We start from the raw sequence: 21,064 nt of genomic DNA, 5'->3' as shown, positions 1-21,064 counted from the left end.
TCTCCAGCCGGCTGCCGCCAGGCTGACAGCGTCGCCTGGCCATGCCTAATTTATTTCCTCTTTTGTCGCTGTTGTCTCCGTCCCTCGCTTGATTAAACCAACCTCACGCCGCCGTGCTCAACAAATAGCCTAATTGAGTACGACCTTGGCAAAATGATATATCAGCCCGATCCTCCGAAAACACCACCTGCGCCAGACGCCCGTCGCCGCAGCCCGTCGCTCGGCGGGGGCCGCCAAAACACAAACAAGGGGATTCGCCTTCGCCTCCTCAGCCAAAGTCATTTCTTGCTCGACCTTTCCCACAAATCACCTCCATGACACAGCCCCGGATGGATCACCGGAATGGGACGCATTTGTATCACTTAGACCTTCCATCAGACGCGAGCGGATACTCATCTATTATTCCCTCTTCCATTTGCAACTTGCGGCACACACACAGAGGGCAAACTGGCGTTGACCAAAGGCTATCTTCCGTCTTGCGCGAGCAGCTGCAGGAGGCTTAAGTAGCCCGGAATTTCCATTCTGCGTTTTGATGGCATCCAGACGATAGCAAATAGAGCATGGGTGGCTGTTTGTGTTGAAAAAGGTCAACCGCAGTCGTTGTGATGACCATCCCAACAGGCTGTTTCAAACTTTTTATCATGTGTTTTAGCTCGCCTGTTGTCTGCAGAAAATGCATTCAAACTTTTTGACTGATCTCGCCAGAACCAAAAGTCACTCAAACAAATCATGTTTATAATATTTACTTATATGGTTAAGAAGAAAGTCATGAGTTTTGATGTCAGGATATTAATTTAGCAACGTTCATAAAGTTCAAAATAACTTATAACCTTTTGCATAGGCAAAAGAACCGTCCAGATCAGGTTTCCCCCAACATGGCGCCCAACACAAAATTTATCAGCCTGCATTCATCAAGGAGGACAAAAATTGAAATTCTGAGGATTTTAAATTAAAAAAAACTGTCGACATGATTAATCGACTATCAAAAATAATCATAGATTGTTTCGATGAGTGATTAATCGTCAACTAATCGATTAATCGTTGCCCCTTTATACCCTATTGAGCAAACCCTCCTAATTTTCCTTGAGTCATCAATTTTGGTCCCAGATTATAGTGCCACCTGTTGTTTGGCTTTAAAGTTCCTGCCTTCCAAATTTCTTTTTGACCTTGGACTTGGAAAAATGTGATCAGAGCCACTGCGGGGATCGCTTTCCGGATATGGATGCTTGCTCTGGGACGGCCGCATACATAATGAGTCGAAGCTTTTGGCGGGTGCATAATAAAAGCGGCGTTGCCCTCCATTCACTTGTTTGTTTGGCCCAGCTCGCCTCCCTCCCTCGATATCACTGAGCGATGTGTCTGCCCACAGCTGGCGTATGTGACACTCATGTGCTCCTCAAGAGGAATGTGTATCCTGCAGGTAAACACCTGGAGGCTGAAAAATCACCCTCCAAAAGCAGGAGATGGGGGGGGTGCTGAGGCTCGTAGGCACGGACTGTTGACAAAGTGATTCTGTTGCCAAGGAGCGGCTTCTTTGTCCTGGTAGAAACATGCTCGCGATAAGATGCATCTATTTGGTGAATTCCAAACAGCCTCAACAGTTACAAATAGAAAGCCACACAGCAGAGTGCAGACCTCCACCAAGGTGGGAGGATTATGGTCCGCATGCCGACACAAAGTATTCCCAGTAGTGGAAAACAAATGTTTATATTCATTTTTTATTATTATTTATGAAAGGCAAATCATATGAAGGCGCTCAGTCAAGATTAGAGATTTTTTTTAAAATAGACAAGAAAATCTCTAAGGTACCAGAAATGAATTTCCCCAGAAAGTCTTTGAGTGGTTGATATTCTCTTAAAACCAAAATTTAATAATTAAAACTGCAGATGGCTAGAACGGGACTCACTGTGTCTTGTCATGGCAAGTTCTCAAAATAGTCTTTTGACAGGCTCTGCCTACATTAGTTTGCATAGGCAAAAAAAAAAATCTTTGTAATTTTACATAGCTCATTTGTCTAGGATACCTGAAAGCTATAATTTTATCATGAATAATCTACAAAACTCACTCAGCTAAAAGCTGTGACAAAGCCCCACTGATTCCCATCCTCCCTTTTTTCCTCTAAAAAAAAAATACTTTACCTCGAGCCCTTATGTAAAGTCCAGCACAAAGTGGCATGCGAGATGGGTGTTTAAAGGAGATGAGAGTAGACGTAGAAGGTACGCTTAGAGGCTGGAAAAAGGACACAAAGCTTTTATAATGTTGGCCCACTCTGTTGGAAAAATAAGCCAGCTCTGCTGTGGTTCTCTGTATTATCAGGAAATGGCTTGCACCGATTGATAAAAAAAAAAAAAAAAAAGGCTCAATTACAATAAAAGATGCAGTTGATTTAATATCTTCCAAGTGTCAGCCCATCGCGTAAAGTATACCGTACACGTCGTTGCGATGACCTCTAATAAAGACAAAGAAGGTTTACGGACGCTTTTGGTAAACAAGCAAATATTCCTCGAGTGCCCCTCGCAGTCTAGCCTGGAGGTCAGATGAGGACATGATGATAAAAGTGGGTCACGCTGCTAGTAGACCGACCACCTGTCGGGATAGTGAAAAGACTACAACAGCAAGGGGGGGATGAACTGCTGTTTTTTTTTTTTTCCTTTTCTCCAGACGACCTTTAAACAGGATAAAGACACACTAGGAGCTAGCAATATCCAGATGAAGACATGTGAAGCCTTTTGCTCCATAAGATGTCATGACAGCCTTCATTCCCCCAGCTCATATACTTTTTCATTACCTTTAATCAGATTTTAACATCACCCAGCAGCCCACATCATTCACATCTAAAGCGACAGAACTTCATCATGACTGGACCCTAATCATGTAGCGGTATCCATTTCGACGTTTCCCAATTTACATATGGCCAATATCTCTAGACTTCATTTAAAAAAAGAAAAAAACATAATCTGGGATCACATCTCTTCTCTGATGTTTGCAAATTCAATTATCCCTTTATCAAATTGGATTTCACTGTTATTATTGTTATTTTCAGGCCGCCTGGCTGTCAGATGATGAAATTGACGGCGTTTAATTCCGACGGTATTGATAAATGTGTTTGGCGTCATCACCGTCATCGTAGGGATTCCAAAGGGCGGTCGCCGGATGACTTATTTTCGTTTCATAATCTCATAACAGCTGAGCTTCAAGGTGAAAGGAAAAACGTTTTGTTCGTACATGAGGAAACGTGTAGGACAAAAGTGATATGAGAATAAAAAACATACGTCACCACGGGGAGGCTAACTAACAGCGCGATGCAAGTGCAGACTTGCTTGTGTTTACAGTTTAAAGACGCAGAGAGACTATAACTTTCCACGGGGAGCGTAATTAGCAGCCAAGCATCAAATTGTGAAGAAAAAACCCCCGAAAATCTTTCAAGACCAATAGCACGACACGTGTCTTCTGATCTCGTTCTCCTTACACAAACTTCTGCTTGTCTTCCACATGAAAAGAAAGAAAATGGAAGAGAAGGAGTCTCCCTGTAGCTTTTCACACGTTTGCTGAAGCACAGTGAGGAAGTCTCTTGAGTTCATGTGTCCACTCAGCTCAAGGCCTCAAGGGAGCCACGATTCACTCGGCAAAAAAAAGTAAAAAGAAAAAAAAAAAAAGCATTGCATTCATTTCATGTTCTTAGCTTTGATACTTCTGCAGTCATCTCCGGAGCAAAGAAAGTAGTAGAAGTAGAAGTGGTAGAAATAGAGAAGAACCTTGTGCTTAACAAGATATTCAAGTACACTTTTAAAAGATATTTTAGGACACACAAAAAAAAATTAAATTGCCAAACCCAATGACACTCAGGAAGTGAACTATCGTAATGAGAAAAGATCAAATGTAATGAGAAAATTTGCCCATTTAATAGCAAATATCAAATTTGAATAACCTAGGCATTATTATAAATATTTGTTTTTTATATTGACAGTTGAAGCCAGTTTAATTTAACAACATTAAATTTGGTAGCCATGTCTGTTATGGGTAAACAAAAAAAAAAAAAACAAGCACTCAAAAATTCATTCATAGAATACAAAGGAAGTCAATTTGGCCATTTCGAGGATCCTTCAGATTTCTACGAAACTTGGGGCATGAATACTCGACAAATGGATGTCACTAGAAATAAAAAATAAATGTTTTCGCTAATTTCCTGACTTGCTGTAAAACGCAAAACTAACAATGATGCGCCAACAAAATGTCTTGTATGTGATGATCAAAAAAAGTTTGGCAATATGGAATTTAAAGATTTGCCATTTTGGTATGAAGACGCTATTTCCAGAAACCACGTATGCTATAAAGATGGGCAACATTAAATTGTAAAAAAAATCTAGTGCTGAAGGATAGCAGCAATGTTTTATGCTGAAAAAATGTTGAAATGAAAGTTTGAAAAAAGAAAAAAAACTTTGGTGCAACCTCAGATTTTGTTTTTGAATTACACATCTCAGCTGAATGGCATTTAAACAGAATCACTCGACCGAGACGTGAACATGTGCCGTGGCAGTGAAACAAACGGCTGCAAAAATGGAAGCAGAGCTCCAACAGTGGTCCCTCAGCAGCTATTTACCGACGAGATGCAGCACAAAAAAACTTAACTTGCCGCTACACTTTTCCATTAGGGAAGAATCTCATGTTCGCCAGGCTGGACATTTTGTACTCAAATGTGCACCAACGTTGGCGCTTAAATAACCATCCCTTTGCATATTCATTGACAAGAATGAATGAGCCACTATAGCGCATCACTGAGTGCCAAACCGACAGTAAACATCGATCAGCAGCTCGCTGGCAGCTTGTGCTATCTCCTGAGACTCAGGCTGTTGACGATATAGGCACTCCAGCCTATACAGTATGCGTGTTTAGGGGAGGGGAGGGGCGGGGGCAGCGACTGGGGTCCATGCCGTATGCCGCGCAGATGCCGCCACTCTGCAGGCCTTCCTTTTATACCCCCCCATCCTATCCATAAACAAAGAGGAGCTTGCAGCTCATCCACCAACTTTATTTACATTCATGCTGGAAATATGAAAAAATATTCAAGTGCCTTCCCACAGACAAAAACAAATCATTTTCATGCTAATATTCAGCATCCCTCCTCTTCCCCGCCTGAGCGTCACATGAGAGATGGAGAGCCGGCTTCGAATTAATGACATTCCATCGGCGCTAATGTTTGCCGCGTTTCATTAACTGGTATATCTTTAATTTCCAATAAACACAGCAATTAGGGGGAGGCGTCCGCCGAGACGGGGCTTTGGCAGGCTGCTCTGCCGCGGTAACAGCTGTAACCAAATCGGCGCCGAGGTAACAGTAGTCGAGGAGGACTCTCGGCTTAACTGAATCCCGGCTCACCATGGGGAGCGGTGCAATTCAATTATATGAAAATGAAGCTCGACGCTTGTATCGGTTTCAGAGAAGAATGAGAGCGAGGAAACAAAAGACATCCGCAGACAAAGACATCCAGGATTATTCTATAGAAGATAGTCAAAGTCAATGACATCAGAATTTTTTTTTTTTCTGGTGAGAGAACTTGCATATTTGTTTGGGATATCCTATCATACAATATATTTTGTTAGCAGTGCTTTACAGCTTCAAGGTTTGGATTTTAAATCTCAGGTCCAGTCGTCCACGTTACAGCAACATGTATTTTCGATGAATTGAAAATGTTTAATTCTTGTCCATCCTAGTGTATGACTGTGAAGGGTTGATTCTGTGTGTATATCGGGCCCGCCTTTTCGAAAATGTATTGTTGTTGTTGTATTGTGTCACTGAGTGCTTGCAGCAAACATAAAATATTGGGAAGAACTCACAGTATACTACTTTTACGGCAATAATGATAAATATCCATATATATTTTTAGACTTTTCTGTCAAATCAAAAATGAGCATTAGGAACTGGCTGAAATAAACATGCTTAAGTGCATCAAAAAATACTTTATGAGCGGAATGAAATTATTCTTCCAAGAATAAAGTCGTAATGTTATTATTATCTGGCCCAAAGCAGGTTGACTGAATGAAACTTTTTTTTTTTTAAATGAATCACTGACCTAAATTGACTTTTTTTTTTCCTTTGAAGAAAAAAAGACTCACAAGAGACATTGTCCGCTTTCCAAAGAATGATTTTCAATAAGTGTCAAACAAGGTGGGACGCACAAACATTTACTGAACGTTTAAATAAAATAAATAAGTAAATAAAAAGTAAAAAATCAGCTTGTGGGGAATTACAATCTCTTGTTCTGTGTAAGCACAAAGGGCAGGAGGACGGATTAAACCCCCACATTATAGTCAAAGGACGAGTGAGACTCATGTACTGAGAGGCAATTTACCATCCTGACCTTTCTATCTTTAAAATGTTCACATCTTCCCACGCACACACACACACACACACACATGCACGTAACACACATGCACACTTTTGACTCTTTTTCCAGTGCAAGTAATCATGTCAAGATTTTTTTCTTCTTCTTTTGTTCCTCTCAGTGTAACTTGATGAACAGATAAAATGGAGCTTGAAGGGGAAGCAAAGTGGGGACCTGGATGATGATGATGATGATCATGATGATGATGACGGTGACAATGAGAGGACAATTTTTTCCTGAGTGGGCTACAAGTAACAGTACAGTCCTGCAAAGGTAAATGACAATGAGACACTCGCTAAAATTCTTGGTTTTGATTGCTGGCTGTCTGATTACAGAATTAATATTCTCTAACTATTTAGATGAGACCATTTTGCATTTTATTCCCAGAGTCCCGTATGTTGTCACATGACATTCAGACAATTACACACTGGTTGGAAATCATTCCCCCCCCCCCCCCCCCCCCCAAAAAAAAAAAAAAAAAAAGAAGATTTTCACAGTGCCAGCATAATTTGGCTTAGAAAATATGTTTATGTTTTATCATACATAAAATTTCCGGATTTCTTTTTCACCTCAGTTGCTCGGTCCACCTCCCCTGGGGCAAAGCCCTTCTCTAGTATACCAGATTAGCTCACCGGTGGGACCCCCGCATCCAGCCCCCACCTTTCCACTTTCCCTCTATATGGGATCAATCCATATTATGGGATGCCCTGCTGGCCCAGCATGTGGGATCTGTAATGTCAAGCATGCCCATATGCCCAGATGAACTCTGGTTTATGAACTGGGCCGTGATTCGTGAGTCACTAGCGACGGCTCGGATTTCTCATGGGAGAACGACGCCGTCTCCTAATGACTGACCGTCTTAATCGAGTAAGACTAAAAAAAAAAATGGAGAAAGAGGCGTGATATCCAGAAAGCACGAAACCACATCTTGTCGGCCTCCTGCCAGAGTTGATCTTTCGTTGAACATATGGCCGGAGGGTCGAGAAGGCGCCGCGTCTCGGCAGGCTGGATTAAGCACGGCCTAACAGGTTGCGATGGAGCGGTGACGTCCACATGATGTACGCATGCAGGAAGGCGAGAGCGCAGATGCCACGGCGGGCGGGGAGGCTAAGTCCTCGTTAAGAATCGGCTCCACCAAAGAAACACCGCTGTGACGCGTGACTGTCCTCCAATCTGGATGAGCAGGAATGGATTATGGCTCATGAGCTGTAGTCACCTTTCTCGTTTGGGACAAAGCAACTACGTGACAGAATATTGAATCTAGCCTCAAACATTCTCAACAATCTACCGCCAAGGAGAGCGAGTAGCTGAAGGAGGTCTGCTGGATTGAACGTGAGGAGAACCGCTCCCATGTGGTGCCATTACTTCTGCCAGAACCAGTTAGCCTTACTCAGTGTTGTTCAATGTTGATTAGGAAACCGAGGGGGGCTTGGGTACCACTCGCAGGCAAAGGACCAGTCAGATTGTCCGGTATAGTTTAAAGACTTCTACCATGCTGTTTATGTCGACCGGGTTCCATCTTTTTAGTAGCTCCAAGAATATATCATGACTGAATCTATTTGATATCAATACACGGTATCGCTAAAGATTGAGCAAAATCAATCTCTCGACAGCGTGGAAGTTAAAAGGCCCCTCCCCTACTGTAACAACCTCACTGAGTTTTTTTTTTCATAGCTGCATATGCTTCTGCTTAAAGCACTGCTGAGATTTATGCCGCTGTCAGCTCACAAGGGTGCAATCAGAAATAAAGATCCCATAAACCCCTCTGATGTGTCCGCAGGTACGGCACTACTGCTGATGGTGAATATACTCTACAGTATACCGAGTATTTTTTTTCTGTATTATAATTTATTTTTGTTGATTTTTATAATTGGACCCGCATAGGGTTACTGGCAGGAATGTTCCCAGGTAACTTATTTTCAGCCACAATACGGACCGGACCAAGTTTAGAAGATGGAGCACTAAACCCCCGACAGCAATGTCAAGTTCGCCCACAGCCCGCCACGTCGCGTCACCGTAGCGACAGCTCTCCCGCCTCAACCCACTCGTCTCTGCCCTGTCCGGTCGGCCCCTTCACCGATCTCGCAGCCGCCACCGCTTCCTCGGGGCCAGACAATCGCTTATCCTGCCGCCTTCACCGTCTGTCAGAGTTAACTGCGGGGGAGGCAGACAAGAAGTAGGAGATGGGAAAGAGTTGGACGGATGAACGGAGTGAAGCAGGAAGGCGATATTCTGATTAGATGCTTTTGGCACACAGTACAAACATTCGTACTTGTGACATACATCCTGCCCATCCCACTCCCCCCTTCCCCCATGCCTTCATCTTTTTCCAGGTAATTCCTTGGGTCCTACTCACATCACCCTCCTTTTACTCTCTTCACTCGGGCTCTCAAAGTGAGCACTTGACAACATTTTGATCCCTTCCCAACCCCCCACCCCTGAAGAAAAATATGGTGAAGGGGAAAAAGTAATGGGCAGAAAACTGAAATGACTTTCAGGGCCCTCATGTAAAAAGCGTGGCTCGCTTCTCCACTCAGGCAATATTCCCTCAATTATTGCCACTCACACAACCGTTCTCCCTTCACCACTGGCTGAAGTTTTAATTCCCGGGCTTGGGATAGAAAAAATGCCCTCGACATAATGTGGAAATAACTCTTGGCGGATTGTGGGCGCTGCATGCATGAACTGTCTATTACTGTTGAAGGGGAGCGTATGATTTGGAAGCTGAAAATCGGAGTAAGGGTGCTATTTCAAAATGTATTAGACCACCGTGGCCGATTTGTCTCAGAGACAATCTAGCATCAGGAAACGCTTTAACGTGGACTGTTTCCGTTTAAGGGAACTCTCGATGTTTTACCCTTTTGAACAGCAATTTTTTAACGAATTGATCTTGATTAGCAATTATGCGGACAGCACTTTCGGGTACTACGAGAGCTACAAGAGCATGACATTGGTCAGTCAGTTTACAACGAGGTTCGGAGATATGACACAAATGTGTATCCAAGTCAGACTGTGTCGTAATCTACACTAATGCCGCAGTTGAAGTCAACATTTGTACGAAAAACATTTCTCAGCTATTTCAACCAAATGAAAAAGTTCAGCTGTAACTTCTGCAGATCTCTTCTCTGTCTCTATATTGAGTAGCTGAAATAATATTCTGTACCCACGAGCAGCTCAGCTCTCTGATTGGTCGAATGGGAGTGAATCGGGTCCCTTAATGCCAAAATGAGTGCAAGTATAATTTTGGGAGAAAATTGGGAGTCATCAGCGAACACTTGAACAGGAAGTGGATTTGTCCATTTGCCAGCTGAGCTTCCACATCCTTAAAGTGCTATTTTGACTCCCTCATCTTTTAATTGCCTTCTAGAGTAGAAACGGCCCTTCACCTCCACTTTAAATAGACACTGGTGGTTAGTATGCATATTGGAGGAAGCACACTGGAGACTTAAACATGCACATAAGGAAAGGAACAAAAGCGGCTATAAATTTGTCTGTGACTCATACGCTGACAGCAGGAAGGACAGAGGCTTCGTCTCGGGTGGGGTGGGGGGTGCTGTCTCGGTTTACCCGGCGGCTGCTTGCTTTGTGGAAATGGGAAGAGACACACGGGCCAGGGCGACGAGGCGTGGGCTGCTCGGCCGGGAAATGTTTCATCACGACTCATGGCGAGTCTTTCCCGGCAGGGGGTGCGATAGGCTTTGGGGGTTGTGCGAGGGTATGTGGGTGGATAGACAACAAAACACGCTAGGGGGTTCCGATTTTCAAGCTAAGAACGGCAGCCGAAAAAATCCACTGGTTGGAGCTCTGCATCGAGCATCCCTGTTCTGATGAAACTATCTGAGGGAAATGATCCAAAGCATGCCATGTGGGTGGAGGCAGAAAATAAGTTATATGAAGGTCAACTAAAAGGCTACAATGCTAATATGTTGCTTTCTATCATGCATACCAATTGGTGATAATGAAAATGGAGTGCCGCAGGGTGTTGATGTAAGTCCCCTCACATTGATAAAAGCATCTGACAGTCCACTTATTTTACCCATCCATCCAAGACCTCATTAAGGTGCCAGGTGAGCTGGAGCCAATCCCAGCAATGACCAAAACACTAAATGTTCATTCTGTGCATTTAACACATTACTGGAAATGTGATCTCATCCAAAGTTGTTATCACCGAGGAAATAGCTAATGCTAGCCAACATTCAAAAATAGAATTTTTTTAGCCACCCATTTATAACACACAATTAATTTACTCACTGCCAGCCTCGTTAAAAACGTTGACGTCTATATCTGTCAATGGCAGTGGAAAAAAAATGAAATAAATATAATCCCTAATATCAGAAATACGCTTCAGTTGAATGAGGACAATAGCAGCAGAAGAAAACAGAGGAGAAGATATCAGTCCCATTGTAATAATCCTCCAATTCCGTGATATTTGTCAATACTATCATCGTGTCATACGATGGGGTGGTTCCCAGCAGCACAAGTTGCACGCCAGCCTCCCCAAACAGCAACAAGAAGGATCGTGTTTGTACAGCAGATGCAAATCAGCCCCTTTATTGATTTAGTGGCCTCTGGTGTGGAGTGCTGAGTGCTTTCTGCCTTTTCAACTTCATGCTGTGACAACTCTGCTTCTATTACAATATACCCCTCCACTTGATATTTGGATTAGATGCGGTCTGCAAACAGACTGTAAATGTCACTTATTTTTTAAAATCTCTCTTAAAACACAAAGGTATAAATAAGCTCCAAACGTTGCATACAATTTTAGTTCCATGTGGCTATAGTATGTGTTGCTGAAATGTATTTGAATAAACACTAATTGTTTGTGTGCAATGTTGTGTATTGGAGTGTTTGTTGCTTGGAAGCGCTCTGAAACCTTATTACTGCTGTTCACTGAATTTGTATGGAAGTCTGCAAGGGGGATACGTGAAGCTTGAAATTATTCAAACAGCCCGTCATCCAACCTCAACCGCGGTAACTTAATCTTTATTTATGTATTTATTCAATCTCCAATGAGAGGGGATGCATTTAATGCTTTCTCCGCTGACATCATCCTCTGAAAAGTGGCAAGAGAAAGAAAGAGGAAAAGAATATAAGAAAATACAAATATTGGTGCTGTCCAATGATATGCAATGTTGGGAGTTAGAAATTAAATAGAAATAAATATAATATAATATTCAATGGGCAATTTAATTCAGAATGTTCTGAATGATTTTCTATATCAGTTACCAGGTGCTTGGATACAGTTTAACTTTTTACCGACAATGAGTCAACAGTGCCTCTGCTGGCTGCTGTCAAGTACTGCACGTTTTTTGCCCCATTAAACGGTTTGTTTAATGTGTTAAAATGAACACGTCTGCCAAAACTGCTCTTAAAACAGCAGGAAGCTGCTCAATTGTGACATGACTAACTTTTGCATGCTTGAGTCAAAATAGATTTTCCATTTGCGCCTTTGTGCCGAGTTAATTGAGAACTGCCACGTCTATCTTTAGGTGCCGCGTGCATTTCATCTGTCCAAATAATGTTGGCACTTGCGAGAATGCGCTGCATGCAGCGGAGGCGGCATTGTTCAGCTCTTCCAATTCCACAACTAATCCAACAAGTGTTCACAAAAAAACTCAAATGAATCTAAACTGGGTTTTTCTTTTTCTTTTTTTTTTTTTTTTTTTTTTAGACCTCATGAAATAAAAGATTGCCTGTGCAAGGATTATAATGGTTTGGCCATAAATAGTCTGCCAGTCACGGATGCATTCAAGACATATTTGTGACTTTAAGAAAGAAGAGCCACTTATCATCTTAGCTTTAAAATGCATTTAAATAACTTCTGAAGTCAGAAAAATAACTAAGTACCTCGAATGCCATCTACTTGTGTGTACCTCACGTTGCAGCCGAAGGGTGTGCATCAAACATAAGACTGGACTCAAGCACACTATTAATAGAAAAGCAAATTATCAGCTAATTAATCAACTGCTCGAAGAAATTAGATGATAATAAGACCTTTGCTGGGCTTCCTGTACTGAATTGATCTAAATAACGATGAGCTAACACACACACACACAAACACGCACATATGTATGCCTGGTTAAATGCAACATGAAGGGCTGACTTTTTTTTTTTCCATTTTCATTTCAGGGGCAAAAGACAATACTAGGACCATTCAATCCAGCAACGTCAAAACTGATTGTTGTAAAAGTGGACTCAAGGTGAGTTGCTTCTACTTCATCTCGTAAAAGTGAGTCCAGTTTTTGTAATATGGTCGACCAGCAAAATAGTGGAAAATATGCATCTAACTAACACTGGGAGGCGAGTAAAGGAATGAAAAAAATCTTTACAAATTGCGATTTTTTTACCAAAAAAAACTGAAGATGAGTTCTGAGGAAAAAAAAAGTCATTATAGTTCAAACTACAGACAACAAAAGTAAGTACACTCCTGAGTGAAAATGGTTAATGTTAAAACGATTACATGTGTGTTAGTATGTGTGTGCATGTGTGTATGTGTGTGTAGAGAGAAAAAGTAAGAGTGCTGAAGTTGATTGACAGCACAAAACAATGTCTTCGGGTGGATGCTTGGAGCTGCCATACATCCTTGTTAGACCTCCTGTCTCCCATCGGCCAGAATGGTCCCCTTTATCTCCCCTGCACTCGATTGGACACATACACACAAACACACACACGGACGCACGCACACACATTTGCTACGCCATCGCCCTGATAGAAATGTGCAAATTGGTTTCAAATTCTCATATGATGGATTGCATATGCAGTATAAATAGCATCATCACAATGTATCATTTTTTGTTATGATATAGCATCAATACAAAATTGTCAAATCTAGATTCCAATGCCTGAGTAATTTATTTGGATGTCACACATTCATTCAAAATTCATTCGTCTTTCATGTTAGTACTTACAAAAATGTTTTAAGTACTCGTGCTTGAAATAAAAGAAAGTCAGCAATTTTGATTGAAAACATTTTGTCGGAATTTTAGAGCTCGTAGTTTGACAAACTTGGAATTTGTCCAAACCGATCTCCATCGTGATCAATTTGAACATTTGCTGGATGCCATTTTAAATCTTTCTAAGTAAGACCAGAATCTTCACTGTCCCTCTGTTTTCATATCTTGATGCTACCTAAAGCAAACCGCGCTACCGTAAGAAGACGAACGAGTGCTCCAGAAAATCTTTTCTAGAATCCATTACCACGCTTTTGTACATTTTCTCACAGCGCACAATAGCTTGAAGTGAAACCACCACCGGCGCTGCCGAGCGCTCGTGATGGTCTTCGCGGCGGCGGCGTCCCAGCCAGCCTTCGGGGCTCATGACTTTTACGAGACAGTCGGAGGTCAGTAATGAATATACATGTGCGGTCTGCAACGGGAGGGACGAGGCGACATGAAGTAGAGTGGAAGGGGAAGAAGAAGAAGATGAATACTGAGTTAACGTGCCGAGCGGCGTCGGGCTCCGTTCCCGCTTGCCCAGTCGCATTGTCCTCCGCTGTTAGTCTCAGCCGGGCTTGTGAACATAAATATTTACACAGTTGTCATGAGCGGGATTTATAGGAGCAGTTCTTCTCTTCCCCCATAAGAGAAATACTACTTTCTCCTTTTGCACTATGCATCTCACCTCTGCCTGTTGTCTTGCCGCTGCATGCCCAGTGGAAATATTGTCTCATTGTGTTGACACTTCTCGCCCCCCTACCCACCATCACAGGATCAAATAAACTGTGTAGGGATTTTATTATTTGCAACTGGTCAGCTGGTGAAGTGGCGGTAGGCCAATAAAAAGTCTGCCAAAAAGCTTATTGTTCAATACTTGATGTAATAAGAGAACTGCTGCTGTCCACATGCACTTATTTCCCTTGACCACCTCTGGGATATTTGCTGTCAAACCCAGTGATAAACCATTCCTCCTAGTAATAGCGGAATAAGGGTGGCTAAACCAGCCACTTACTTCAACTTAGTTCAACATTGCAGCTTTCTCTATATGGGTTGATAATTGAGTAGCTTGGAAGACTGGGAACACAAAGTTTTGTCCTTCTGGGACAGTGGTGTCAAATTCTGGCCCGTGGGCCAAATTTATCCCGGTGTATTTATGTTTGGCCCGCAAAGACAAATCGACTCTGTGTCAATACTAAAATTGCAAATTGACAAAAATGGACAAAAATGAGTTTGACATCCCTGTTCTAGTTAAAATTCCCAATTGCAATGGAGCATAAAAGGTTTTCTTGAAAGTAACTCAGGGTATTGAGCCACATGCTGCTTCACCAGGTCTAAATATAATCGGCTCTCACTCCTGAACCTGAGTATAAAAGTTCTTTGGTGAACCTAAACGAAGTATCTTCTGATGGTGCGTTATTAGCATTCTGTGATTTGTAAGCAAGTTAGCAGACTTTGTTGACATAAACTAACCGCAAACTCAAATTCTTCCATCTATTTGAAGACGGTACTAAGCCATCCTGACTCACCCCCACTGCTGTATTCTCTCTACCAATGCCACATCTACTTTCTTGGTGTCTCTCCTCTGATATCTTGGCATGTAATTAACTCCTTGGCGTGCGCTGTGGGCTGTCATCTGCATGGTAATAAATCTCACCGTTCCTTACCGTACTTGGAGGAAGCGTGTGGAAGTGTGTGTGTGTGCTGTGCAAACACGCCAGTCTCACTTTGATCAACCTACCTGTTGGGTTCGAAGCTGAGTGATAATCGTTTTAAATGCGGTCCAATTTATCGTTTTTTTTTTTGACGAGCTGTAGCCGTCTGAGCATTTTGGACATGGTGTCTTCCCGTTCCTATCGTAGCCTTGTATTTGTTTGTTCCTACAGGCCTTGTGCCATCCATAATGGAGTAATTTCCTCTTGCCCACTTTATCAATGGAGAGGCTCATCTTTCCTGGAGATGCTTGGCCCTTGGCCAGAGTGCGTACAGTAGATCAGCCAAAGTCACAAAGCACAAGCAGCTTCATTGTGTGTGTGTAAGGTATACCGCAGGTGTGTTTGTCGTAGCCTTGGGTTCACATGCAAGTAATAGGATGAAAGTTCAGGGGTGTGTGGGAGGTGATTATGTGTGTTTTCAAGATGGATGAAGAGAGTGGAGATTGTGCCCCGTCCGTCGCGGCGCGGCGTTCCCTTTAGGTCTAATGAGCGCTACGCCGTGACCTCAGCCTCAAAGGTTCACGGGCCCGATTAAACATGGTCTGCGAGACGACTCAGGGGAGACTCAGGCAGAGCGGCGGCGGCGGCGGCTCCCTCCTCCCGACTGGGCTCGCCCTCCCCTCCGTTGTCTTAATGGCTCCTTGTGAACTAACCCCATTTGTCTCTATCACAAGCCAACACGCACACACTCAGCACTCTAAAAGTGATGTTGCCTTTGTTTGACTGTCATTTGTCTTTATTATTGTTTTGTTTCTTCCTATACTTTCCTTGTCTCTCGGTTATATATGTTTTCAAAGCAACAGTGTGGAATGCTCACGGGTAAATTCCATTCAAACCACGACGGTATATACAGTACGAATTACGTGCACAAATTGGGATTTATTGACATTTGATCTAATATCAGAGCTTCGGGGAATGATATGATCAAAGTTAAATCTAATAAGTTTAACTTGGATGCTATGGCCGTGTAGGCAATCTGGCTCACACGCTTTGGCTCTTTAGTCTTGTGGTTGCTGTTGTTGCCAGTATGAAGGTCTTTCAACAGAACTTGGTTCAAATCCAGTATGAGTTCAATTAGAGAATGGAATTGTTTGATATGAGACAATTGGTAGAGTGCCATTCTGATGGACCACTTGGACAGATGAATTTTGGGAAATTCATTGGGTCAGTGCCAGTTTTTTTAAACAATGTACTGTTCCTGCCATTCAAATCTTGGTTGATTGTTCAAAGTTCTATGACAAATCTGGGACAAGGAGGCATGTCCAACTTGAAGAACCCTTGAGACAGGTGAACTCTGTCAATTGCGATGGGTATGACACTCATTCTCCAGGGTTAAATCCATGTTGATTGTTCTTAAAAGTTTTCTGTAGTACAGATCTCACGTTGCCCATCTCCGTTTCCTGCCATACTTCTACATTTATTCAGATCATCTAAGAAATAATGGGACTGAAGTTGAGCAATGATGATTAACTGCAACAGGATCCAGGATCTGGCATAACTCATGATAAGATAGCTTTCCGCAGAGACTTTGATTTATCTGGCTGTGAGGCGTGGAATATTGGCCATTCCCGGCGCCGGTGAGGCCACACGGGGTCACGAGTGGAAGACGCAACGTTAGTCGAAGCGCAGACGCCCCAGCATGTTTTAATCTTCCCCTCTTTACTTTGATCCGGCTAACTTGAGTCAAAGCTCTCTCCAATCACCGGCGAGACGTTTTAAAGGGCTGCAATTAGAGGCCAAATAGCCGGTCGTTTATCAAACTCCTTTCATGTCCACTAGTCTGTTCTGTGAAGGCGGTCGATTGTCTGCGCGGCACCTAAGGCTCAGTCCAACCTCTGCTTGCTGTTGCTCCACAGGTCAAAGCGCAATCGGGCCAACAGGAAAAATGGAAGGGCAGTTAGTTGACTGGAACACTGTGACCAATACATCACTTGTATTTACACCATAGTTCCGATGTTCGATAGCAGCTTAGCTCTAATAATCTAGGTCAGAGCGACTTCTACATTTGCTTCTTAGCAGACTTCTTGGAGACTATTCTGTCAGAAATGAGACTGAGGACAGCGAGAAAACTCAATAGAGTAAAAATATACCTAAGATTCACAGCAACTTCAATAAACAACCCAGCCTAAATTTTGTCTTTTACTTATCCCCCAACATCCAAAGATCACTTTAACTGACTTCCTTGACACCAATGACAAAAATCCAATTACTAAAATCAGCTTTGTTTTCTTCCCCCTAAAAAAAAAAAAAAAAAAGTACAGTGCTGCCAGGACTAAACAGAATCCCGGTTGAGCTCCAGTGGTGCAGGGCATGGGAGGAGGAGGAGGAGGAGGCTGCAGGGCCCTGACCACATAATGCTCTCCCAGTGAGCCTTCATCCATGCCTCCAGCAGCCCTGCACAGATAGAGCCAGCCTAGGCAAAAACAAAGAGTGTATACAGGAAGAAGAAGGTGAATTAGGCCAACCAGAGGTCTGTTTTGATGGGGGAAGAAAATTGGAAGAAGTACGAGGGCAAGCTCAGGGGCCTCTGTGATCACAGGAGAGGCGAATGGGAAAGGGGAAAAAGTGAACAGAGACATTAGGAATGACAGAGGAAGCCGAGAATTGGAGCTGACAGGAGGGCCTGCGCTGACAGGAAGGAGAAAGCAACAGGGTGAGAAGGGTGGTGGTGGTGGTGGTGGTGCTTGTGTGGGATGCTGGGAGGGGGTAGACGGAATTAGACGAGCGAGCGCATCTGTTTGCTACTCATGAGTGTGCAGCAGCGTTGCCCGGGAAACGGCAGCCGCTTGGATTATGAGCTCATTAGCGAGCGTCCTCCTTCTCCTCCTCATAGCGGCCACTCAACGATCTGATGCACAATAGCACACGTGTATAATAAAAAGTCTCGCATCATGTTGCGTTGGCCAGCAAAGACCTTTGGGCATTGATGTCTCAATCTGTCACTGTGGACATTTACACCCCCCCTTTATGTGTGGGGGGGTTGGGGGCATGTGGGGCAAGGTGCTAATCTTGGCTGCTATCTTTGCTTGCAGCTTTGCACCTTATCTGCCTTTGCTGTCAGTCACAGCAGATCAGACCACCTGACCACCAAAGAAGCACTTTCACACAATGCTAGATTCTACTCGACAATGATTTTTTTTTTATAGAATTAGTTTTAAGATGCTAATCGGCCATACTTGAGTCCATTTTCAGATTTACAGGCATACATCCAACTTTTGTCCGTAGTCTCTCGTTTCGGGCTGGTCTCGGTACGAAATTTTCGGTATGCACGATCATACCCGCTCCTCACCGCGCTAATCCCAACTGCTGGCATTTTCTCTGTTAGTGAGCTTTGCCGCGGGGGCGCCCGCAGCCCAGGTACTACAAATAATAAAAAAAATATATAAAATCCCTTTTGGGCAGGTTTAATATATTTTTTTTTTTAGGTAAGGCCGCTTTTATGTGGGGGCAGGAGTGCTCCGGTTCCCTAATGCTGGAGTAATTGTAGATAATGGAGTTTTAAGGACAGCTGCCGATGCAGGTTTAAGTAGGATTTGAGTGGAGATTTATGACGGAGGGAGAACGAGTGGCAGGGTGCAAAAGTTGGAGAGGCACAAGCGAGTGAGGAGGAAGTCAAGGAGGGTTTGTGGAGAAGGAGGGTTTTGCCGCAGCTTATCCCGGCGGAGGTGAGAAGCAGGTGAGATGGGAGGAGGGGAACTAAATGGCTATGTCTCATTGCAAGGTAAAAAAAACCTGAAATAAAACTCGGCCGTATTTTAGTGTGAAACGAGAGGCCGTCTGGCTAGTGGAAGAAGGGGGCGATGGAGGGCACGAGCAGGATGACTAATTGGGGGGATGCGAAATGAGGCTTGACTCAATCTGCACCCTTGAATCAACTCTGCCCTACAGCATGCTTCAAATGGGCTCCCTGAGTGCTCCCCCCCCTACACACACACACCTTGATTATACCCTTTCAATGTTACGCTCTGACTCCTCGTTGGGGGAAATTTGACAGCGAAAAAAGGCAAGACTCGAAAGGGGGCAGTTGAGATATCGGTCAATACTTAGCAGGGGCACAAAAGTAGGGGAATGGAGAGTGAGTAATATCATCTAAACGAATCGCCATGAAAGCGATTTGAGAATTGGGGGGTGGATGGGCTCGGGGTGGGGGGGGGTGTTTGGCTCGCTGTAAAAGCAGCCGTGCGTGGCTTCTCGGCTGCCGTGGCGCTCGCACTTTATGAGGTATGGAGGTGCCGTCTTCCCTTTTAATGATACCGTTTAAATGGAAAAGCAGGAGCTTCTGTCGCCACCAAGGACTTGGATGTGCCGAACCCCTGCAACCTCCATTTCGAAAAAGCTTCGACTCATTTGAGGCAAAGAGTTTTCCCTTGGATATGCTTGGGTTGCACTCAGACTGTAAAACACCAACTTGACCAGAATAACGTGAAAATCAAACGATTGAGTCAATCCAAACTGAACAAATTCCGATTCATTCATGCACAGCACTGATATATGTGTATACATATATATATATACATACATACATATAGTTTATATACATATACATATATACTTATTCAATGCACAATCCACAATGGGATATTTGCCTGCAAAGGTTTGCTGTGCCTAAGGAAACAAGTCCACGTGAACACACGTACACACTTTCACACAAACTCACACATCGTGTAGTGGCGTGTAGTGTAGCGTACGGTGTGACTCATATGAGCCTACCGTCGGCAGTTATTCCCAGTGCAATAAAACAAGCAGACTAACTAATGGAACCACCCACACACAAAGCATACTTTTGTTTTTTGTTTTTTAAATCACACAAACAACCTTCATGAACAATACACCAAGCGCACACACACGCTTCATCCCACCCCACTCATTGCTCGTTAGCTGCTACGCAGCATCCATTTTTTTTTTCAATGCTGTATGTTGCAGCCGCTCACTGTGCCGCCGTATAAACTGACTTCCTGAACAAACTTTTTCCCAATTACCGTTTGACTTTCCCGCCATTTCTCCTTGTCTGTCCTCCTGTCTTTAATCAGTACGTAAACAAACCCAAGGTCACTGTCTTCTTTTCGCTATGAATGGAGGGAGATGAACGTGCATGTGCTTAATCCTTCGGACAAGCTGATGGAGGAGTGATGCTGTGCTTGTAATTATGTTTCTTTTTTTTTTCTATTTCATTGTGACTCAGCAGGCTACCAATCAATTCCTACCCGTCCCGTTTTCTGGTCCAAACAAGATTTGTGTGCCTCAGATTCAAGACTTTGCAGGTTCACCTTAATCAGTAACTTTATTTCCAGTATAAGAAAATAACCGAATGGAAAGTCCTTATTTTTTCGTTGGAGTGTATCTTATAAACTAGCTGATCGTGCTCCAGCACGGCTTTTGATTTTTAATTGGTTGAGGAAGTGGACTCACCCAGCTGGCAGCCTGGCTTAGAAGCAGCGGCCCAGCCAGCCTGAGTGAAAGTAAAGTTTAAAAGAAAAAAAAAAAAACTTCGAAGCGTTCCTTCCTGGAATGATGACAGCACCCACACCCTCATTTCCATTTCTTGCTATTTGTCATCCTTCTCCTCACGCTTTCTTTCTCTCTTTCTCTGTGAAGCAGAGATGTTAACAATGCTGTCCCCCCTACATTTACCAGTTCTGCCTCATTACAGCTAAAGAAGCGGCTAAATTAGTGCAGGGGAGCGTGCACCTGTCAGCGAGGGGAAAGAAGGGTGGTGGCGGCGGCGGTAAAGGGGAGGGAAGGTAAAGGAAGCGCTTACTTTAACACGCTTATTAACCAAACTGGGCCGGCTTCTCATCTTCCAGCGTCTGCTTCATTATTAGCGACGTTTCTACAGCAGAGGCAATATTTGCTGACCGATCAAAAGTGTCTGGCCCAGTTTTTTTTTCTTTTTTATTATCTTGAAAGATTTAGTCGATAATCCCTTCTTAATTTGTCCCCGCGGTCATTTCGGGGGGGAAAGAGAAGGTCGGTCTCATAAGCGCAGGGTAAGAAGTTGTCATAAATTAACCTGCTGCGACCCCGCTTCTTTATGC

The 21,064-nt window shown here is 43.4% G+C and overlaps 3 protein-coding genes across 11 annotated transcripts in view; 2 read left to right on the top strand and 1 right to left on the bottom strand.

Annotated features, from left to right (window-relative positions):
- pkma (pyruvate kinase M1/2a) overlaps positions 1-21,064 on the top strand; it is a 111,098-nt gene that overhangs the window by 31,109 nt on the left and 58,925 nt on the right. The window lies entirely within an intron of this gene.
- Positions 1-21,064, top strand: part of slc12a4 (solute carrier family 12 member 4) — a 194,754-nt gene that overhangs the window by 126,824 nt on the left and 46,866 nt on the right. For both annotated transcript variants that reach the window (XR_007480722.2, XR_007480723.2), the window contains 2 exons: positions 6,504-6,655; positions 12,512-12,582. The gene's annotated coding sequence lies outside the window, so the exon portion shown is untranslated. The remainder of the gene's footprint in view (positions 1-6,503; positions 6,656-12,511; positions 12,583-21,064) is intronic.
- The window catches only part of celf6 (CUGBP Elav-like family member 6), a 105,103-nt gene that overhangs the window by 71,941 nt on the left and 12,098 nt on the right, over positions 1-21,064 (bottom strand). The window lies entirely within an intron of this gene.

The sequence above is a fragment of the Syngnathus scovelli genome, chromosome 4 (genome assembly GCF_024217435.2).
Source record: "Syngnathus scovelli strain Florida chromosome 4, RoL_Ssco_1.2, whole genome shotgun sequence".
Lineage (NCBI taxonomy): Eukaryota > Metazoa > Chordata > Actinopteri > Syngnathiformes > Syngnathidae > Syngnathus > Syngnathus scovelli.
The sequence above is the reverse complement of the archived record's forward strand: the minus strand, read 5'-3'. Positions and strand labels throughout refer to the sequence as shown.